Here is a 22318-nt window from a genome sequence, read left to right on the forward strand (position 1 = left end):
TAAGCCATAGGCAATAAGACTCAAAAAGTAATTTAAAATTAGAAATACTTTCATGTTTAAGTGATAGCTGGGATGCTTCAAGTGAGAAAAGAGCACTGGGTAATCTGTAGGGCGATAAAAACTAGAATTCAGTCTACTTCTTTGTCTCACATTGGAAGGGAATGCTCTAAGGTATCTCTGCTGCTTGACCCTTAGGGAGGAAGGCATGCATGATTCCAAAGCTTCTGATATTTTTTGAAATGGTCTCTGATTTTCCTCCCTCTGCTTTTCTGATAGTGATTCCTTTATAGAAACGGTCTTTCATAGAGCTAATGACCCAGATCTCTTCTTCTGCAGAACCGTATTCCATACCTCCACATTTTGACTAAATTGTAGCTGGGGATGCTACCATTTTTGGCTTCCATTTTTGGTTTGACCACAACGCTTTACAGACAATAGGTATATTAGAGATGCTTGCTGAGTTGTTCAATCAGATTCATTTCCTCAATGAAAGACTTCTATGGATAGTTTTTTATTTGGCTCACAAAAATGTATGAAGATTTCTTTTAAACATGACATCTTGTGGGCATGAATCAATGGACACTAATGGAAATTCAAAGTGTTCAATCTATCCCATCTTGAAAATGAAAACTGCCTCCCAATTGTTTTTGATATTCTAATATAATAGTCTCCAAAGTGATTGTTCTAGGTTCATGAAAAGCCCCTGACACCATCTGCTACCTTCAAATACCATTGCCTACCTGTTTTTCTTTATCCTCCTAAGTCAAAGGATCTCAGAGTTGGAAGGGACGTGAAAGGCTGCTTTGACTCACCATGATGGGATAACAGAACTCTCTCTAGAAGACATCCAACATGTCAACTTGTAGCTTCTGTTTGTAGACTTCTAGTGTGGAAAACTCACTACTTAGTGATATAGACAATTCCATTCTTGAGTAATTATAACCATCATGAGTTTTACTTCCTATAAAGCCTGTTTTCTTCTTTGCATCATTTAGTCATTGCTCCTAGTTTTTGATTCCTCTGAGGCCATGCAGAAAAAATCTAATCCCTCTTTTATGTGTCATTCCTTAAGTTAGCTAAAGGAGCCTTTTAGCTGACCTTGTGCTCTCCCCTTCCCCAAAGGATCGCAAAGACTTTTCTTTGTCAAGCTAAATCTAGATGGTTCCTCCAACTGATTTTTGTATGGCATTTATTCAATTATTTCCTCATTCCACTTTCATCCTCTTTTGGAAGTTTATCAGAGTCCATCAAATCAATATCCTTCCTCTAATGTCAACACAAAGTTCCATATATGGGCTGATCAAGGCAGAATACAAAGGGATTCTCATCTCCTTTTTGATTGTAATCTATGTCTTTTTTCAGACACCTTGAGATCATGCTGGCTTCTTTGGCCACCATTTTGCCCAAATCTGTTGACCACCACCACCACTACCACTATTCTCCTCATCAAACTAGGAATATTACTTTTAACCTCCTATACCTGAATACTCATTGATCCTGAGCTCCATGTCCAATTTAGTATTTTAAAATAATTTTTAATTTTTCATAGCAGCATTTTTAAAGCTGTTCCTCTCTTGTAAATCAGAGTTTAAGATTAAAATTATAAATTTGGGGCTGAATTGAAGTTTTTATTGGCACAAATAAGTCTTCATTAGGAAATATCGTCTGTCAATGCTAATTGATACCTGTTTAAAAATTTACATCCTTTGAAATGTGCCAGGGTCCTGAGAAGTTAAGTGACTTCCTCGGGCTCCTATGCCTAGGTCTGATCAGAAGTGACCCTCAAACCTAGCACTTCCCATCTCTAAGGCTGAAATCAACCTACTTCAACATGCTACCTGATCTGGAGAAAAATGATCACAAAAGGAATGGAAAAAGACAAACACAGTCCGATAAGGAGGGAGTAGAGATCTCAGCCCTACTTTTTTTTTGAACCCTCACCTTCCATCTTAGAATCAGTACTGCGCATTAGTTCCAAAGCAGAAGAGCAGTAAGAGCTAGGCAATGGGGGCTAAGTGACTGCCCAGGATCACACCACTAGGAAGCGTCTGAGGTCAAATTTGAACCCAAGACCTCTTGTCTCCTGGTCTAGCTCTCTCCACTGAGCCATCTAGTTGCCCCCAGTCCTATGATCTTAATGACAACCTCTTTGATGACTTGGACTCTTCCTAGTTTTCTTAACTTGTGAATGAATACACAATCGTTTTTTGTGTATTATAAAAAATATGTAAAAAATATTTTACCAAGGTCAAAAGAAATAGTATAAGTAGGAAACACCCAACAGCAACTTAAATATACTTTGAAGATTTCAAGGGTTAAATAATAGCCACCAGGTACCTCTATCTTTGCTCCCAAGTAAAAGGAAATTAGGTGTACAATTAAGAGAGGAGCCTGATTCCTGAAATATGAAGAAAATACTGACTTATGGGGGAGAGAGGCTGCTTTCCTATTAATTGGCTAAGAGGGAGTTACAAAAAGCAGGCTCAGAGACGCTCTCCCAGATGCCTATTCTTACCTTTTCCTTTCCAAAAAATAACCGAATTCCTGTTAAATCTTGTCTCTTCCTAAGTTTAACATAGCATCCCAGGAGGGAGGGGATAAGCTCATTTTCCTGGGCCAGCCCACAAACAGCAACCACAGAAACCACAACATCGGGCCCTGGAGCCAGACAGAAGTGAACCAAACACTCAGGGCCACTGGGAGAGAAATTACGTTCCCACGCCTGGCATCTGGGGCTTGTCGCTGCTCAGCTCCTTTTATGAAAGGTCACCAGTAGTTTATCGACATTTGGAGGAAGGGAAAGATACTGGATGGGCGAAATCCTTTAAGGAGAAGGAGCAGAATGTTTCTGACAAATACACAGGGATGGGTGTATGTATGGAGGTACAGGGATGGCTTAGACCTGAAGATGCATCAGTGGAGGGAATGGCCAAGAGAGGTCATTCCTTCTTGGGGCAGTTGTTGCAGTTTAGAGCCTTATGGAGTTGCCTGAGGCACTGAGGCTTTGAGTCACTTGGCCCAGGTAACACAGAGAATACCTATCAGAAGCAGGATTTGAACTCAGGACTTCTTGACTCTGAGCTAGACTTCTTTCTGTTGTGTGAAACTGACACTCAAGATACACACACACTCACACATGCACACACACACACACACACCTAGACCTATCAAATATATGTATGTGCATGTGTAGGATTGTCTCTAGGTTTAAATGCAAATGAACATATGGGCATACACTAATTTGGAGGCAGCCAAGATGTCGTCGATGCAGAAATGGCCTCAGAGCCAGGCGGGGTTCCATGATATTGGGCAAGTCAGGACTTGAAGTGAGACACTGAGTAGCAGGACTGACAGAAGGAGTTTCTTCTTCTGAAGGTTCTCCTCGTCCATCAAATTCCAGGTTTCCCTCCGCCTCCCCTCATTGTTGGTGTTCTCTCCTTCGTCGTCTTTGTCATGGGTTGGCATCTCTGTGACCCTGCCTGCAAGTGGTCACCACCAACCGGAGACCATGGAGGGAGAGCGGAATTTCTTATTTGTCTTGGTGTCCTTAGCATATATATATATACACACATACACACACACACACAAACACATACACATATATACATACAAATATATGGAGAGAGAGAGGGACTGAGAGAGGGAGAAATAGAGAAATAGAGAAAGAGAGGGAGGGAAATATGGAGAGACAGAGAGAGATTAAGAGAGAGAGAGAGAGAGACAGAGAGAGAGTTTTACATCTCCAATTTTTCACTGGTTTAGACAGTATTCACATTTCCATTTGCCCATACTGATGAAATTATAGGTTTTGACCGCTCTTACCTTAACTGCCTCTCACATAATTTAAAAATATTTTATTTTTCCCTGATTATGTATAAAAACATTTTAGCATTCAGTTTTTAAAAAATGTTTTTAAGTTCCACATTCTCTCCCTTCTTTCCAATCTTCTTCCTTCCTCCTCCTCCCTCCTTCTTCCCTAAGACAGTAAGCAATCTGAAAAAGATTTTATGTGTAAAGCATTTTTCCATGTAGTCATTTTGTGGAAGAGATCTCAAATTTAAAAAAAAAAGTAGAAAGTGAAATATAATATGTTCTTTCTTGGGGGACAGATGAAATTTTCCATCATGAGTCTCTACGATTGTCTTGGATCATTGTATTGTTGAGAATAACTGAGTCAGGCATGGTTGTTCATCAAAAAAATTGCTATCATTGTATACAATGTTCTGGTTCTTCTCACTTCACTTGGCAGCAGTTCATGCAAGTCATTATAGATTTTTCTGAAACCATCCTGATTGACATCTCTTGTAGCATCACATCTAGTATGCCATCACAATCCTATGCTACAGCTTTTTTTCAGTCATTTCCCAATGAATGCACAGCATCTTGATTTCCAATCTTTGCCACCATAAAATAAACTACAATAAATATTTTTGTACAAATAGGCATTCTCCCTTTTTTTTTATCTCTTTGGAATACAGACCTAATAAGGATAGTGATGAATCAAAGAATATGTACAGTTTTGGAGTCCATTAAGCATAGTTCAAAATTGTTCTCTGGAATTATTGGATCTGGGTGCAACTCCACCAATAGTGTATTTATATGCCAATTTCCTCTCATTATTTCAAACATTTATAATTTTCCTTTTCTGCTACATTAGCTAATCTAATAGATGTGAGGTGGTACATCACTGTTGTTTTAGTTTGCATTTCTCCAATCAAGAGTGATTTAGAGAAATTTTTCATATGACTAGAGATGACTTTGATTTCTTCATCTGAAAATGGCCTGTTCATATCCTTTGACCATTTATCAGTTGGAGAATGATTCTTATTTTTACAAATATGACTAGTAATATATGTGAGAAATGAGATCTTTATCAGAGACACTTGTATTCAATATTTCCCCCCAGCTTTCTGTTTCCCTTCTCATCTTGGTTGCATTTGTTTTGTTTGTATAAAAACTTTAAAAAATTTTACATTACCAAAATGATTCATTCTACATTTTATAATGTTCTCTTTCTCTTGTTTGGGCCCAAATTCTTATGTGTTCCCCTAATTTACTTACAGTATTACCTTTCATGTTTAGATCCTTTACACATGTTGACCTTATCTTGGTATGTGGTATGAAATGTTGGTCTAGTCCCAGTTTCTGCCATACTGTTTTCCAATTTTCTCAATGAGGTCTTGTCTCAAAAGCTTGGATCTTTTGATTTTTCAAACACTAGTTTATTGTGAGCATTTATTACTAAGTTTTGCTTACCTAAACTATTCCACTGATCTCTCAAATAAAATTAAAGGAGACCCCCTTCTAATCTGTCTTTTCATGAATGTTCCTTTGAAATAATAATGAAAGCAACATTTACATTTTGCTGTGGTTTTCCAGGTGTCGTACCTACTTTTTCTTTCTTGAATCTTCTGACTTGAACTCATGATTTTGGCCCCAAGTCCTTGCCTCTTCTTAACTCCCTTAGTTATATCAAGGGCACATTTATATAGCACTTACTATGTGCCCATCACCTTGCTGGGTGCTTTAAATTGACTATCTCATTTGATTCTTACAACAACCCTGGGAAGTAGGAGCCATTATTATCCTCATGTTACAGATGAGGAAACTGTGGCAAATAAAAATTAAACAACTAGCCCAGGGTCACACAGTAAATAAGTGTTTGTCTGGTTTTTAATTCAGGTCTTTGTGATTCTGGGCTCTATTCTACTCTGTACTCTATCCACTACACCATCTAGCTGCAAAACTTGGTTCTGAACATATATTTTTTCAGTATCGGAGATAAAGTCCCTCTTTCCTCCTTTGAAAAAAAAAATGTTCCTGTTAGAGGGTCAGATTGTAGGAGAATTGGATTTCTCTCTTGTCCTTCTTTTCCTCCTGACTTTCCCATTACCACTGAGGACAACATCATACTCTCAGCCCTCCAATTCAAAACCTAGATGTCATCCTCAACTCTTTATTGCTTCCTATCCAATCAGTTGACTTTTTTTTTTTATACTTTTCCCTTTTTTCTTAAAATCAATACTAAGTGTCTGTTCCAAGGAAGGGAAGTGGTAAGGTCTTGGCAACTGGAGTTGTGACTTGCCCAGGGTCAGGGGTCAAATTTGAATCCAGCACCTCATACAGGTCTGGTTCTCTAACCAGTGAACCACCTAGCTGTCCCCAGTTAATTCTTAATTCTACCTTCATGATGCCTCTTTTATATAACTGCCCTTTCCTTTGACACTGTCACTCCCCAAGTTGAGATCCTCATCACCTCCTGCTTGGATTATTGCAATAACTTTTTGGTTAATGTCCCTGCCTCAAGTTTCTTCCCACTTTAGTCCATCCTCCATTCAGAAATCCAAGTGAGCTTCCTAAAGAGCAGGTCCAACTGGGTCATCCTGCTAATCTAGTAAACTTCAGCCATTCCTTAATATTTATGGGGTCAAGCATAAAATTACTTCGTGGATATTTAAAGCCTTGGATAACCTGATGCCATCCTACCTTTCCAATCTCTATACCCCTTGCCCAACTTCAGGCAGTCTGTAATAGAACGGAACTAATTTCTTTGCTATTTCTCACGCCAAACCCTCTATCTCCCAACTCTTTGCATGGCCATATTTTCACAGGAAGTGAGTGTCCCATGCTGAATTTCTGTCCCTCCTCATATTCATCTCCTGCCTTCTCAGCCTTCCTTCTCTAGGTAAAACCTGACCTTTCCCCGGGCTCCTCGGTTTGAGTGCCTTCTTCCTTGTTATTTTATGAATATTTTATGTAATTATATAAAATAATATTATTTTATGTTGTTACATTATATTACATTATGTTACATTATATTATATAAATATGTTATAATATAATAATATAATTAAATAATTATTTGACACAATTATTTACACACTTCTCTCTTCACTAAACAGTGAGTTCCTTGAGAAGAGTGATTGCTTTTCTTTTTCTTTTTACTCGAGTAAAATGCATGTAAAATGACATGCAGCAGGCACTTAATACATGCTTACTGACTTGCTGACCAAATGATTTCAAAGTGTTTTTCACCATATGAAATGTGTGATCTTGGTTTTACAACCAACATCTTCTTCCTCTGGACTCTGGTGACATCTTCTGGACACACTTGGGACTAGGCAGGAGAAATTTTCCCAGTGACTTTAGGTAGGTTCAGCAGAAGGAAATCATTAGGAAAAGAGTAGAATGAAATAAGTTCCTATTTCCTGTTTTTCATTATTTGAAATGCCATTTCACTATTTTATGGGACTTTTTAGGCAATCCTTTGTGACTGGAAAACACCCCTTGTTCATTTTTTGCCCGGGAAATCCTTAGTCTCCTTCAAAAGTCAGGTCAAAAATCCCGTGCTTTCCGTAGCTTATCCCTCAGCTGTCATAGCTCACTTCACTCCTCTGAGTTACACTCTGTGTATATTTTTCATTAATTTTTATGTATTCAGGTTGCTTGAATTCATCAGAATGAAATTTCTTTCAGGGTAGGACTGATTTTGTTTTGAGGTCTTTATTCCTCTCTGTGTATAATTCCTGGTACACAGTGAGTGCTGAATAACTGCTTGTTGATTCATGGATACTGTCCACTAATTTCTTTTATTTTTCAGTGTGTAATTGTAATAGAAAAGATTCTTAAAGGCTTTGCCAACTGAGTCCAAGATTTGGAAGGATACACCAGGCTGAAAAAATGGAGCACAATGATGGACGCTATGTCTGCTATCTATGGATCAACCTAATTGAATATGTTTGTTCATCCCTGAATTGACAATTAGGTGATGATTTGTGGTCTCAGGAACCCATTAATGCTGTCAAAAGAGATATTTCATTCAGTGGTCCTTTAACAAACCCTGGAGGACTGTATGAATTTCAGCTAAGGTCCCCCTTTGGAACTTTATTGGGTTTTATGGCCATTGGGTTGCTTTCAACCCCTGAAATTCTATGATTTTGTCATCCTTTGTATCTTCACCACCATCACATTCCTCCGGCTCCTTCTTCTCACTGCTATTATCATCATTTCCACCAGCAATCATTATCAACATCACCATTATCCCTATCACAGTCACTCTTCTGCACCTCCTGTATCTCATCACCATCACCATCATGTCATCTGGCAAGCCCAGGTCTCCAAATCTGAACTTTACATTCAGTCTATGTAACATCGAGTTGGGAGTTGGGGAATTGCCCTGCTCAGAGGATTTAAGGAGCCGAGGAAACTTAATCACATTAAAGCAGCCTCATTGTTCCCATTTTGTTTGACTTCTTGAGAGCCCTGGGCTGACTACAAAATACATGCCTAGTCTGTAGTCCTACATTTCTTTGGTAACCTCTTTGCATCCCAAATAGGCAGGAAATAGAACAAAATCTGAGCCCTGAACCTATCTACAATGCCTTGCCAATTCCTTCTTCTTTCTTCATCTCTTTCCTACCTATTGTGAACCTTGGCATCCCGGGCCATGATATGGCCTGGCTTTGAGGCATAAAGCAGTCTGGACGAAGCTGGTGAAAATTCCCCGAGTATTTTTTGCCTCAAAAAGCCTTCGTGAGCTTTCTGTAGTGTAGGAGTTCTAGGTGTCACCAACCCTACGGTATAGATTCATCCCTGCTGTTTGCTAACTGAAGCGCAGAGACTTTAAGGAACTTTCATAGAGAATACAGACATAAAAATTGGGAGAGAGTTGGTATGCAAACCTGAATCTGGGTCCAAGGGCAGGGTTCACTCCATTCTGCTGACTGGTGAAGGAAATGGCATTAAGGCAACAGAGCATTGGTCTTGGATTCAGGAGGTTGTGTGTACACACTCTGGCTCTGACAGTGGTTGGGTGACCCTAAGCCTTCTCTCAGTCTCCTTTTCCTAATAACGATGCTGCTGTGGGTGATAAAGATGAGAACAGAAAAAACGTTAACAAATCATCTCACAAAAGGCTCTGCATAAACTTTATCTCCATTGCAATTCACAACCATTTGTCATTCCCCTTTTAGAACTAGCATCTTCCCTCTGTTGATGATCTCTGATTTATCACACATTTATGTTTATGTAGATATGCATCCATCTCTCGATCTTGTTTGAACAGAGTTGTTTGTGTGTTGTCTTCCCACTGGGATGTGATCCCTCTGAAAGCAGAGTTGCTTTCCTTCCTCTTTCTCTGTATCCCCAGTGTGTGGATCCAAGCAGGGGACTCGTTAATGTTTAATCACTGACTGGCAGTTCTCCTGAGAGAAAAGCATTAAAAGCATTGTCCTTGATATTTTAAAAGAGGAAACTGAGGCTCGGAGTTCAGTTCTTTGAATAGAATTAGGTGGCCAGTAAATAAATATCTGTGGCATGATTTGAACCCTGGTCTTCTTGTCTACCGGTCCATTGTTGTCGTTGTTGTCCACTCATGTCTTTTCTCATATCACTTAGCATTGTTTTTATCCAGAGTTTGTTATTGTTGATATGACTTCATCCACTCTCTGATGTCTCATTGCACGAGCTCCCTCTCTCCTCTTCTTTCTCTCCCTCTCCCTCTCTTCTCTCTCTCTCTCTCTCCTTCCTCTTTCTTTCATTCACTTGTAGTTCGTTTTTTATATATATCAACACCAGTAGTATATTCATCTTAAAATGTGTGCCTTTGCCTTCATGGGAAGTTTGAGGTCATGGAAGGAGCCCCAGCTGACTCTCCTCATCCTCCTCTACTTTGGGCCCTACCTACTGTTTACCTTTACTGATATTAAGGCTAATGGATGAGGTCTCTAGAATATCTATCCAACAGTGTGTTAAAATCTTTGCAATAGGATTCTTTATCCAAGTGGCCTTTCCTGTGTAGATGGACAGTGAATTGATCCTTTCTAGGGAGCTCTACTATGCTCTGGGATGCTGCAATCAGCACAATATTATCGAGATTAGTGCATGGGGATCCTTAGGACTTCTCCTCCTTTCCAGGGGTGAATACAGGTGGTTTTGTGCCTCACTGGGTGTCTACTATCACCCAGCTTTTGTGTTGCTGGTCAGAGGAGTTTCTGTCACTACATCTTACATGGAATCTTAAATGAGTTCCATGGATGGGTGGGAGTTATCTCTTGCAGGGAAAGCTATAGGGTAATATCTCATACTACTGGAACAAATGCTCTTTTTCAAAATCAATAGGCAATAAGCACAATGGATGTTCTATTGGGTGCATCTTCCAATGAATGATGAAGTGGCATAGATATGGCTCATTGTTAAATATTGCTAGGAGAGGCATGCTTATTCCTTATTACTATGATCATTGGACATTCTCTAAATTTCGACATAGATGACTCTCATAAAGATTCCATACAAATGGTAGAACAGCCATGCAACTCGGCATTAATTGCTGTTCTCCCATTTATGTTCTTTTTATGTACCAATAAAGAATCCAAGACTCAGATCCTCCGTCTCCTCTCCCCCCAGTGGCTTTGGCGGCTTCTTTTCTTCCAAACACCCTCTTTAACTACTTGTCACCATCCTCACAGTGGTATCAACATTAGCTCGGATATATCAATCCAATCAGACTTTTTCCATCTTTTTTTTTCTTTACTGTCATATCTCCTCCTTTAGGAGCAAGTTCTAAACTATGTTTTAAATGTTGGTTTCTGTTATGATCACTTTTAGTTGCAACAGACCCCTAGGATAAATTAGTATCAAATTTACTTGGAATACAGATAGCACGAACAGCAATCCAGCCGGCTTCCTAAAAGCTAACTCTTCTCCTCCTGGTCTCCTCCTACCAGTTCTACTACAAGAGAGAAATATAGAATGTACACACCCTGAGGATCACATTCACCCACAATTACAAATCCAAAAAGAAGGCAGGGTCATACTACAGAATATATACTAGCTCTGGATTCAAATTCAAAACCTGCCTCTGACATTTATTACTTGTGTGACTGTCATCAAATTACTTAACTTTCTTTGGCCACAGTTTCCTTATATGCCAAATGGGGAGATTAGACTAAAAACCTTCTGAAGTCCTTTCCACCTTTAGACCTAAAATCCTGTGATCCCTTCTATTCACTTTCCACATTTCTAAAGTGAAAGGGTGGGACTAGATGCTCTCAAAGGTCTTTTCTCTTTTTAAATCCATTATTCTGTGTCATTTTTTTTCATGAAGGCATAATAACGTCTGACTTGATGTTCATTCATTCATTCCATTAAAATATATTGGACTTTACTGCCCACTTTCTGTGCCTGATATGGTAAAAAGTGATGTGTGAAAAGGTCTAGCCACATTGACCTTTCATAAATCTTGGGAAGTGAAATCATGGGCATGCCTCAAACCACCTCGGTTTCCCTTTTTCATTTACAAAGCTGGAATTGAGAAACTAGAGGGGCAGTGTGGCATAATGGATAAAGGATAGGACTTTGAAGGAAGGGAGACTTGGAATCGAGTTCTGTTTCTGATAGATACTGGTTAGAAGATCATGGGAAAACCATTGAATCTCATCGTGTCCCACAGACTTTTCTGTACGTATGAATGATCAGCCTGTATTGATAGAGGGAATTCTCACATGTGGAATTTCTTAAATTAATAAATCACAAATTGGAAATCAAAGTTCATTTTCTATCTAACTGTATTTGGGTCCAATGTATATTTTTGAGTCTAGAGCACCACTGGGGGGCAACAAAGATCATTATTTTACCCTCTGATAGAGAAAAGCTTTTCTTTTTCTCTAGTCCAAGTTTATGTGCTTCAAGGGTCCAGGCATTTTCTCCATACTGTGTCCATGCAGCTTCAGTGTCATGGCCTCTCTGAATCGGAAGGGATCCCAGTGTTTGCCTTGTCTAACCTGTAGCTAAAAAAGACAAACCCCCCTCTTTATCATAATGATGTGCTCCTACAGAATTTCCTCAAAGGCTTCCAGGGAGAGGGGACCCTCAGCCTCCCCTGACAGCCCATGCTCCTTTGGGACCAAGCTGGTTCTTAGGAAGCCTCTCATGGTAGCAGACTGAAGATATTTCCCTCCCAGCATCTTCCATCTAGTACGTTTAGGTCAAGAATTCTGTTCAACAAATGCGCTACATGCCTGCTTTGTATGCTGGGTGGCTCCTGGGGATATACAAAGAGAATGTCATAGTGCTGGCCCTCAAGGAAGTTATATCTCCTAAGGGCAAAAAAAGCAACTCATGGACCCAGGAAACTGTGAGGTTTTCCTCCACATGATGCAGCCTCTGAGACCAAACAGAATTAGGCTCATCCAGCTTCTAAGTTCAGCTCTTCAAGCATTTATACTGCAGAAACTCAAACTATTCAGGATGGCGTGGGCCCAAGTTTGTGATGCTGGTAGGTGCCATGCTCTGAGACTGAACAATGCCCCAGTTCAGAATCCTAAACTGGTTGAGGTAGCTACGGGGCTCAGTGGAATGAGCACTGGGCTGGGAGATGGGAGACCTGAGTTCAAATCTTATCTTAGCCACCAGGTGTGCCACCCTGGGCGATCACTTAACTTTTTTGTCTAATTCACTGGAAAGGAAATGGCAAACAGCTGAAGTACCTTTGCTAAGAAATCCCCATATGGGGCCATGAAGAGTCTGACTTCACTGCACAAATAATGACAATAAGACTAATTGAACTAGAAGCCCCTTAAAGATGATCCAATCGAACTTAACTTGATTTTATATCTAAGGAGACTAATGCCTTGAAAAGTAGAATGACTTCCTTAGTCATACAAGTCATAAATTATGTACACAACTTCTGATGGAACCCCAAGGTCCAGTATCACCTTTGGGGTGCCAGTTGTGCCCAGATGCCCCCAAACCCTTAAGAGAAATAGAGAATGCACATGCCCTGCGGGTCACATTCCTGAAAGGGCAGTGCCCATTAGAGAACATTGATATAGAAGAATAAAAGCATCCCTTAATAGTCTTGTGGTTTGCTAACCTGGGAAACTTGCCTCTTTTCCTCTTGTTGAATGTCTTTGGTTTTGCACAATTGGAAAAAAGCCAGCAATTATTGCATTTATTCTCTTTTAAAAAATTTGCTAGCTGCATACAAATCCAGTGTGATCTTCTGTACAGTCACATCTATTCCCTTTTCTCTTCCACGGTTCTCAGGTTCTCTTGTCTTGCCTCCACTGCTATGTTAACATGGATACTACAGTTATACAGTTGTCCAAGGCTTCTCTGACACTTCCCACCCAGATGCCACCTCTATAGCTCACACTTTGATGACCGAATCAATCATCTCCTGACTTCCCTGCTACAAATCACCAGTACTTCATGCCTTCTTACCTTGGGGGCATCTTGTTCATCCACTCTCCACTGCAGATTCACCCATTGGACCCCAGGCTTTTCCCTTGGATGTGTCAGTGTGTTCCATCAAGCCAGAGGACCCTGGCATGGCAGAGGGCCTTTTGACCACACATTTGAATGTACATCTTATAGATCTCATCCAATAGTACGGCTATTTGGGATGAGCAATAATGATGGACAATGAACAGGCCCAGATTCGAAAAGGAGGAGGAGCAGAGTGGGCTAGATTGATTTTTAGGAATTGCAAGGCATTTTTCTCCAATCTCAAGCCTCCCATGACAGCAAACATACATCCTATCAATATAAACATTTGACTATGTTTGAATCAATACAAATGTGTATCTAATGGCAGGGAGAGCTGGAACCACAGTCTGTGGAAAACCAAAGATGAGCATTGCAGAGGGAACAATTCAGAAGCACATGGTGGGTACGAGCAATAGAAAGTCAGCAAGGAGCTCTGAAGGAGTCAATGTGTCATCAAAGAACTGTATGACAGAAAAAGAAGTTGGACTGGGGAAACAACGAGAAGGAGGGATTATAGGGGCAGGTCAGCAGGCTGCACTGGCACCCTCCCATGTTGAGAGAGAGTGAGGAAGTTCTCCAGCACATCGAGCGGACCCCTGTGGCAAACATTAGCGATGAAATGGACAAGAATTGCCCCAATGGGAAGGCATGGACGAGTTATGATCTGCAGGATCAGAATCAGTCACTGAATTATTGAGATCACCAGCCCATTTGAGTATTTGCATAAACTGTTCTTGACCATTAGCACATAGTGCCAGGTAAGGAGTCAAGAATTCTTTGGATCAAACCCTGATCGTGACAATTAGCCATGACTACCTGTGAGTTAGTTAAACAGAGAGGTCCAAAGAAACTCTAAGACTTATCTATCAAGTTCAGCTCTAGTTTGAGACTTAAAAAATCACTTACAGAAAAGTGTCAATATTGTATTCATTAGAGGGGAAAGTTCCCATACAAACTTAATCATTTATTGACATGAGACAAAGGTACCCATCACACTTATGGATTCTTTTATTTTTTTTAATTGTCCCAATATATCGTTTGTTGGTGATGTTCAGTCTTTTCAGTCACGCCTGACTCTTCATAGCTCTATTTGGGATTTTCTTGGCAAAGAAATTAGAAAGGTTTGCTATTTCCTTCTCCAAATCATTTTATAGATGAGAAAGTCAAGGCAAACAGGATTAATTAATTTACTCAGGGTCACACACCTAGTAAGTGTCTGAGGAGAGATTTGAACTCAGGAAGATGGCTCTCCCTGACTCTGGGCCCAATACTCTATCCATTGTGCCGCCTAGATGCCCAAATGATAGTTTTACTGAAATTGAATATGTAAGTGTAGGTGACTAGTGTTTAGTCACCAAGTTTCATAGTACCCATTTTTGTATTAAGAACATTAAGTTCTTAATACATTAAGTTGGATTTTATACTTAGAGTCCTTAATTTATTTCTGGGGCCAGTTGAATGATAGAGTCCGTACTTCCATACAGGTACCACTATTGACCTAATGTGGCAGATAAACAAGCTATTCTTCTACTGGAGGAACTAAGCACAGTGTACAGAGAATTAACGTGTTTCATTGATGGAAATATCAAAATGAGGTACAGTTGTTGGTTTGAATTGGGAGACTTAAATCTTCTCCCACATTTTCTGCCTGATTCATTTGTCTCTTCCTCAGTCGTTTCTTTAATTACAAGTGTAATGCAGGCCAATATTTCCCAAGTCAATTTTTATGACTGAACAACTCCATAGCAGACGGATTCACAATAATACATATTATAACTGAGCAGGAATGGCTGTTGGAAATTAATATTTGATCCATTATGTCAGAATGATTCACATCTTGGTTCTTTACTAATCAAATTGAAGAGAAAAGTATCTGTTTTATGAGAATCTCTCTTTAAAGAGGTTAGGAAATTGCATCTTGGGCTGGAGTTTTCTTTGTAGACTCTTATTATCACTCTTGTGTCATGGAACTAGAAAGGATGGCCTCTAGGGTGTAAACATTTGTCTTCCATTTGTCAATTAGCTTGTAATCAGTTCAATAGACACGAGCTATTCATCTTTGATTTCTTTAAAGGCAGAGGCAACCTCAATAATAGGTTGGAAATAAGTGATGAAGCTGCAATGCAAACCCAGGTCCACTGACTCCCCTTGTCTCTGTTATCCCATAGGGAGGCAAAGAAGCTCTGGGGAGTTAACAGGAGGCTTTTCACTGGGGCTTTTCCTATTCTATATCCATCAGCAAATTGCTTGGAGTTTCTATGTGCTGTTCCTCACTCCTACAATTTAATAGATCCAGCTTCCCTAATCATACATTCCTTGATTTTGATATTTTCCACAATCTAAAGAGAAATCCATTGGTCTTTCTGCTATATGACACTGACTCTTGACCTTTTGGAAGCCATTCAATTATAAAGCACTCCAGAACCAATCTTTAAGCTTTCATTCACACTGGAAGACTGAAATTCCAGAGGATGCGCAGATACTTCTTTTTTGAGCATTCTAGGGCTAGCTGTGAGGAGGATGGAGGTTTTCTAATGCTATTTTCATGAGTCCCTACTGGCTTACCAGTCAAATTTAATTACCATAAGTAAATTGGAGGTATTTTCAAAGCAGCTAAAAAATCAAGTCTCCCCCCAAAACAAAACAAAACAAAACAAAACAAAACAAAACAAAACAAACAAAACAAAACAAAACAAAACTGGGAGTACATTGTCCTCTGGCTCACACAACTATCATGGGAAAGTGAGTTTGACCTATAAAGCATACATGGTTAAAGGGTAAATTCACAGATTCTGGTTACTGTAAGTCATTCTCCCTTTCTTATGAAGTTCTTGGCACTTGAGTTAACTGTTGTGCTCTGACTGTTGATTCCTTTGCAGAGTACTGAAGTAGTCTTTCCTCAGTGGGTCTAGTTTGTCCTTGATTCATCTTTTGGCTTCTAATACAAATGCTCTTTTCCACCCTCACTGCTCTGGGCACTAGGAAGGAGGCCTGGAAAGAACTGCCAAGGTTGCAGTTGTCCTTAATCTATTGGCACCTCATCACCTTATCAATCTTTTGCCACCTTTTCTAGCTGAGAAGTGATGACTCTTACAATGATCCTGGATATAAGACTTCTCAAGGGACATATTGAATTGAGGAAAATCTATAGATATACAGAGAAAGCCTAAAAGAAGTCACATTCACCCAGAGTTACTGCTCTCTATGGATAAATCTCACTTGGCTCACTCTTCCTCTTTCTAAGACCACTCCCTAGAGTAGACCACCTTAAGAAATACCACGCAAAAAAGAAAAAAAAAGAAATAACAAGTAAGAAGTTTTAACTTTGCTTGATTTTAGATATTTTAGGAGTGCCAGGATCCAGAGAGTATAGCCTGTGAGTTATTTGAGTTGTAGAGGAATTAAATTACTTGTCCCAAAGCCACACAGTGGCAGAATTAAAATTTGAACCAATCTCTTCCTGACTCTGAGTCCATTACTCTAGCAACGATACTAAGTTGCATTATGCATAATGGGCTCTTAATAAATGCATTTTTATTTGAATTAAACAGATATTGAAAGCAATGTCTTGAAGGAATGAGACCTAAACTGAATGTTGGAAGAAAATTAGAGGAGGGTAAAGGATATAGAACTTTTAGGAGACAGAGGAGAGGGAATAGTGCTAAGGACTACTTTGGCTTCTTCATCATTCTTTTTAGTGGTCATTGTGTTCAAAGACAGAATGGCTTCCAAATTTCTGAGCCTTTAGCTCAGGGCAGCTCTTTTCAATAAAAACCTTTGAGCAAATTCCTTAGCTGGAAGGCCCTTGGATTTCCTGTAGATCACCCATTCATCCTTTCTCTAGAAGAGATGGCCAAATACCTAGACAATCACGCTGTAGCTGTTTTCTTTCAGAGCTTGGCTGGCATATAACATCTTTGAAATGGCCATCTGGTAATTGATGATGTGACCACCATGGGGTCTCTGGCCCCATTTTATTTATTTCTTTTATTTTTTCAGTTACATTTAGAAACAATGCTTGATAATTTTTTTTCTGACATTTTAGGATTCAGATTTTCTCTCCCCCTTCTGTTTCTCCTCCCCTTCTTCCTACCCCAGGTAATAAATAGTCTGATATAGGTTATACCAGTGCTTTCATGCAATACATATTTTCTGGCCCCATTTTCTCAGCAGAATGTAATTAAGGCTATAGAATCTACTCATAGTTAAACCTGCCTTCAGATAGAATGCGTGAATTCTTTTCTGTTTGCAAACTCATGAGGCTTTTTTAGCATTTAAGTCTAATTTATATTCTAGTAAATCAAAATCCAATCTCCATTTTGTGCTCACATGTTCATCTGCTACTGAAATTCCTTTATAACAATGATGATACTAACATTTTCTTAAGTGTTTCAAAGTATTTTAAATGTCATTCATTCCTTACAACAAATTGCATCTTCCCTAAGATGTAGTGCTGTTATTACTTTTATTTTACAGATGTGGGAATGGAGTCTAGGACAGATTAAACTTGACAGAAATGAAGAAATTGTGGCTGAGAAGCTATATCACAAGGCTAGCTAGTAAGTATATAAGGAAGAATGTGAACTTTGGTCTTCTAGACTCCAAGTCTATCACCTTCTATTGACATCCTAATTTGGAGTTACTTTCATAAGCTTAAATTATTTTAAAACTAGAAGAAATCATCTTATCCTAAGAGAACCTCATGTGTTTTACAGAGGATGTCTTAGAGCTTGGAAATGACTTAACTAAGCACCATGAGAACATGGTGCTCTTTCTGATTCTGATGAATCCTGCAGCTTGCCTCTACTTCTTTTGTTTGTTTGTTTGTTTATTTATTTAATTATTTAAGAATATTTTTCCATGGCTACAAGATTCATGTTCCTTCCCTCCCCTCCTCTCACCTCCCTCCCATAGCCAAGGATCAGTTCCACTGGGTTTTACATGTGTCATTGATCAATACTTTTTTCCATATTATTGATATTTGCACTAAAGTGATCATTAGAGTCTACATCCCCAATCATATCCCCATCAAACCGTGTGATCTATGTTTTTCTTTTGTGTTTCTACTCCCACAGTTCTTCCTTTGGATGTGGTTAGCATCTTTCTCATAAGTCCCTCAGAATTGTCCTGGATCATTGCAATGCTTCTAGTAGAGAAGTCCATTACATTTGATAGTGCCCCAGTATATCAGTCTCTGTGTACAATTGTTAAAGAGATTTTCTTAATCTCTACCTCTGTCTCCTTAAGAGGCAAGAGAAGAGGGTTTCTAAGTGGAGCAAAACTGACAGGAGTCAGTGAGCCAGAGCTGAAGATTCTGTTAACAGGGAGACCAGGAAGGAATGCTGACAATTAGGGCTTTTGCCTCTGGACCTGGAGAAAGCAGAAGGTCTATCTCTGAGACAAGGGCCTACTGGCAGTTGACTACTGACAGTTGGGAGATAGAAACCATTGAAAGAGTTTGTGGGTGGCGGCTGTCGATTATTTAGGAAGATAGGTAGTTAGTGCATCAACTTGAGATAGTATAAGTTATAACAGGCCTGGTGTTTGCCAGACAAGAAGAATCTGTCCTTTGAAGTTAGAGAAGGTTATTAGAAATTTTAGATAGTATTAGGAATTTAGGTATAGTCATAGAGAATTAGAATAATAATCTCTCCTCTTTTTCTATTTTCTATCTGTACTTCTTAAATTAAACTAAGTGTTTTATTCAACTGCTCTCCTCACTTTTGTCAAACTCCTACTTTTAACCCTTACACAATGTTCTCCTAGTTCCATTCATTTCACTCTGCATCAGTTCCTGGAGGACTTTCCAGTTCACATGGAATCCCTCCAGTTCATTATTCCTTTGAGCACAATAGTATTCCATCATCATCAGATGCCACAATGTGTTCAGTCATTCCCCAATTGGAGGGCATCCCCTCATTTTCCATTTTTTTTGCTACCACAAAGAGTTGCTTCTACTTCTGAAAAAACAATCTAACTTCTGAGCTAGGTTAAAGATGGCATTTTCTCTTCCTTTTGATTACACTAGAAGGCCACTGAGATATGCTGTAATTGAGAATCTGTGAATCTCAGTTCTTGTCTCTAAGGCCCTTTCTTACTTTAAAAGTCTATGATTTCATTATCTATTATTTGACCTTTCCAGGCATAGCCCTGGGAGTATTCTTGTGAGACTATATTAATGCCATATTAATATAGCATTTTTGTGTTGATCATGACATTTTTCTTCTGAGGGACCAAAAGCCCATCCTGCTTCATTAATGTCTCAAAGCCCTTGTTTACCACAGTTGATAAGGTGTTAATTGTTTTTAAAGGATTATCACAATAAACTTTTAAGTACAGTGTCCTCAGTATTCAACTAAAAGTAGAGATTCAGCACTTGTTTCCTTTCATACTTCTATGTCCCTGGCCAATATTCTAGCTCATCTCTTTTTCTCGAGCCCTCATCCCATCAAGCAGTGCTATGTATCTACTGGCTGCATAGAGGACCCCATTGCAGTGTCTGGCCAAAGCCTGCACTGCCCTCTCTCTCAGACCCTCTTATTTCCTATATTGTAGCACCTATCTATCTTAGGGACTGTTGAGGAAAAGAATTTTATTAAATCAATTCAAAATTGATTTAATTTTATTAAATCAAATTCAATTAATTAAATCAAATCAAATCATGAATGGCTGAAATTGTAGGAAGAACTTTAACATTTGTTTCAAAAATATGGCAAACATTGTTTTATTATATTTTGCTTTATTGAACTTTGTAGATGATTCATATTTTACAAATTGAAGATTTGAGGCAGGTTTTTTGAGCAAGTTTATTGGAACCATTTCTCCAATAGCATGTACTCAGATTGTCTCTCTGGGTCACATTGGTAATTCTTGCAATTTTTAATTTCACTTCTTGAATTGAATTCAATTTTTGAAATATTTTAAACCATTTTCATGGTTATTATGTCTATTATGGTGATCTATGATCGGTGATCTTTGATGTTGCTATTGTAAATTGCTTTGGTGTGTCACAAATCATACCCCAATGAGATGATGAACTTAATAAATGTTGTATGTGTTCTCGCTACTCCATTGACTGGGAAGTTACCTGATCTTTCTCCCTCTCTCTAGACTTCCCTATTCCCTGAGACACAAGAACATTGAAATTCAAATAAAGCACAGAGTAAATTGAAGGGGCAAACTTTATTGTTGCCTTATTTTAAGAAATGGACACAGCCATCCCAACCACTCTGATCAGTCAGCAGCCGTCCACATCTAGGCAAAAAGATGAAGACTTCTGGAAGGGTGAGATGAGGATTATCCTTATTTTGATCAATCAAGTATTTTAATAAAAAGTTATGCATTGGACTTCCGGTTAAGATGGCGGCTTAGAGAAAGCTGAAGTTCAGATCTCCGGAAAACCCTTCCTGACCGATCTCAAACGATAAGCTCCTAAGGCGCCGAAATTCAAAACGATCAACAGCACAGACCCTGGGAACCCTCCTCCTGGACCTGGACCCGGTTCAAAAGGTACGGCTCCCCGTAAAAGCCAGAACCCGAGATCCCTCGGACCTCAGGGGTAGGAGCGCAGAGTCCAAGGCTCCCGGAAGCGGCAGCCGCGCCGGGCTCAGAGAGCAGGGTCTGAGGAACAACAACCCTCAGGGTCTTCTACCCAAGTCCCAGTCCGGGTGAAAGTTACTGCCTGGGGCCTCCGCTGCAGAGAGCTGGTCAAAACAACAGCAACCCTCAGGGCGGGCAAGACAGCCTCACGGGCTGGATCCTGCTATCCAAGTCTCAGTGAAAGTCTGTGCTCTCGGAGCTTGGGGAAGCGGCAGCCCATCCCCCCGCAGGCCAACGAAACAGCCTCACGGCCAGGGATTCTGAAGGCAACTTCCGGAAATCGAGCCGGGGGAGAGTGTGGCCTCGTGGTCCGACCCTTCCATTCCAGTTCCAGTGAGGCATATTCAGTTTAACCCAGGGAACGCTCATAGAACCAACATCTGCCCAGGACTAAAGCCTCTGATCACCAGACAAAGACAAGAAAAGCCAATCCTCCACGTTCAGAGATGACAAACTCCACAGAAGCACAGAAGCCCCAAAATACCAAGAAAAATAAGAAGAAAGGGGCGACTCTGGACACATTCTATGGAGCCAAAATACAAAATACAGAGCAGATAGAAGAAGATATACAAGAAAATTCTCCAAAATCTTCCAAAGGAAATAGAAACTCTCCACAAACCCATGAAGAATTTGAATCAGAAAGGACCAAAAAGATGGAAGCCCTCTGGGAGGAAAAGTGGGAAATGATGCAAAAGAAATTCACGCATCTACAAAACCAGTTTGACCAAACTGTAAAAGAAAACCAGGCTTTAAAGCAAGAACTAATAAAGCAAAGCCAAAACACCAAGAAATTAGAAGAGAACATAAAATATCTCACCGACAAGGTGATAGATCTGGAAAACAGGGGGAGAAGAGAAAATTTAAGAATAATTGGACTCCCAGAAAAGCCAGAAATAAACACCAAACTGGACATGGTGATACAAGATATAATCAAAGAAAATTGCCCAGAGATTCTAGAACAAGGGGGCAATACATCCACTGACAGAGCTCACAGAACACCTTCTACACTAAACCCCCAAAAGACAACTCCCAGGAATGTAATTGCCAAATTCCAAAGCTATCAAACAAAAGAAAAAATCCTACAGGAAGCCAGAAAAAGACAATTTAGATATAAAGGAATGCCAATCAGGGTCACACAAGACCTTGCAAGTTCTACGCTGAATGATCGTAAGGCATGGAACATGATCTTCAGAAAGGCAAGAGAGCTGGGTCTCCAACCAAGAATCAGCTACCCAGCAAAACTGACTATATACTTCCAAGGGAAAGTATGGGCATTCAACAAAATAGAAGACTTCCAACTTTTTGCAAAGAAAAGACCAGAGCTCTGTGGAAAGTTTGATACCGAAAATCAAAGAGCAAGGAATACCTGAAAAGGTAAATATTAAGGAAAGGGGAAAAATGTTATCTTCTTTTACTCAAACTCTCTTCTATAAGGACTACATTTATATCAACC

At 39.6% G+C, this 22318-nt stretch overlaps 1 long non-coding RNA gene across 1 annotated transcript in view; it reads left to right on the forward strand.

Moving 5' to 3' along the window:
* LOC130453885 (uncharacterized) overlaps positions 1-20922 on the forward strand; it is a 35997-nt gene extending 15075 nt beyond the window's left edge. Inside the window, exons 2-3 of the long non-coding RNA XR_008911530.1 lie at positions 17743-17825; positions 20377-20922. This is a non-coding gene — a long non-coding RNA (uncharacterized LOC130453885). The remainder of the gene's footprint in view (positions 1-17742; positions 17826-20376) is intronic.
* The last annotated feature ends 1396 nt before the right edge of the window (positions 20923-22318 follow it).

The sequence above is a fragment of the Monodelphis domestica genome, chromosome 1 (genome assembly GCF_027887165.1).
Source record: "Monodelphis domestica isolate mMonDom1 chromosome 1, mMonDom1.pri, whole genome shotgun sequence".
NCBI classification, from domain to species: Eukaryota; Metazoa; Chordata; class Mammalia; order Didelphimorphia; family Didelphidae; genus Monodelphis; species Monodelphis domestica.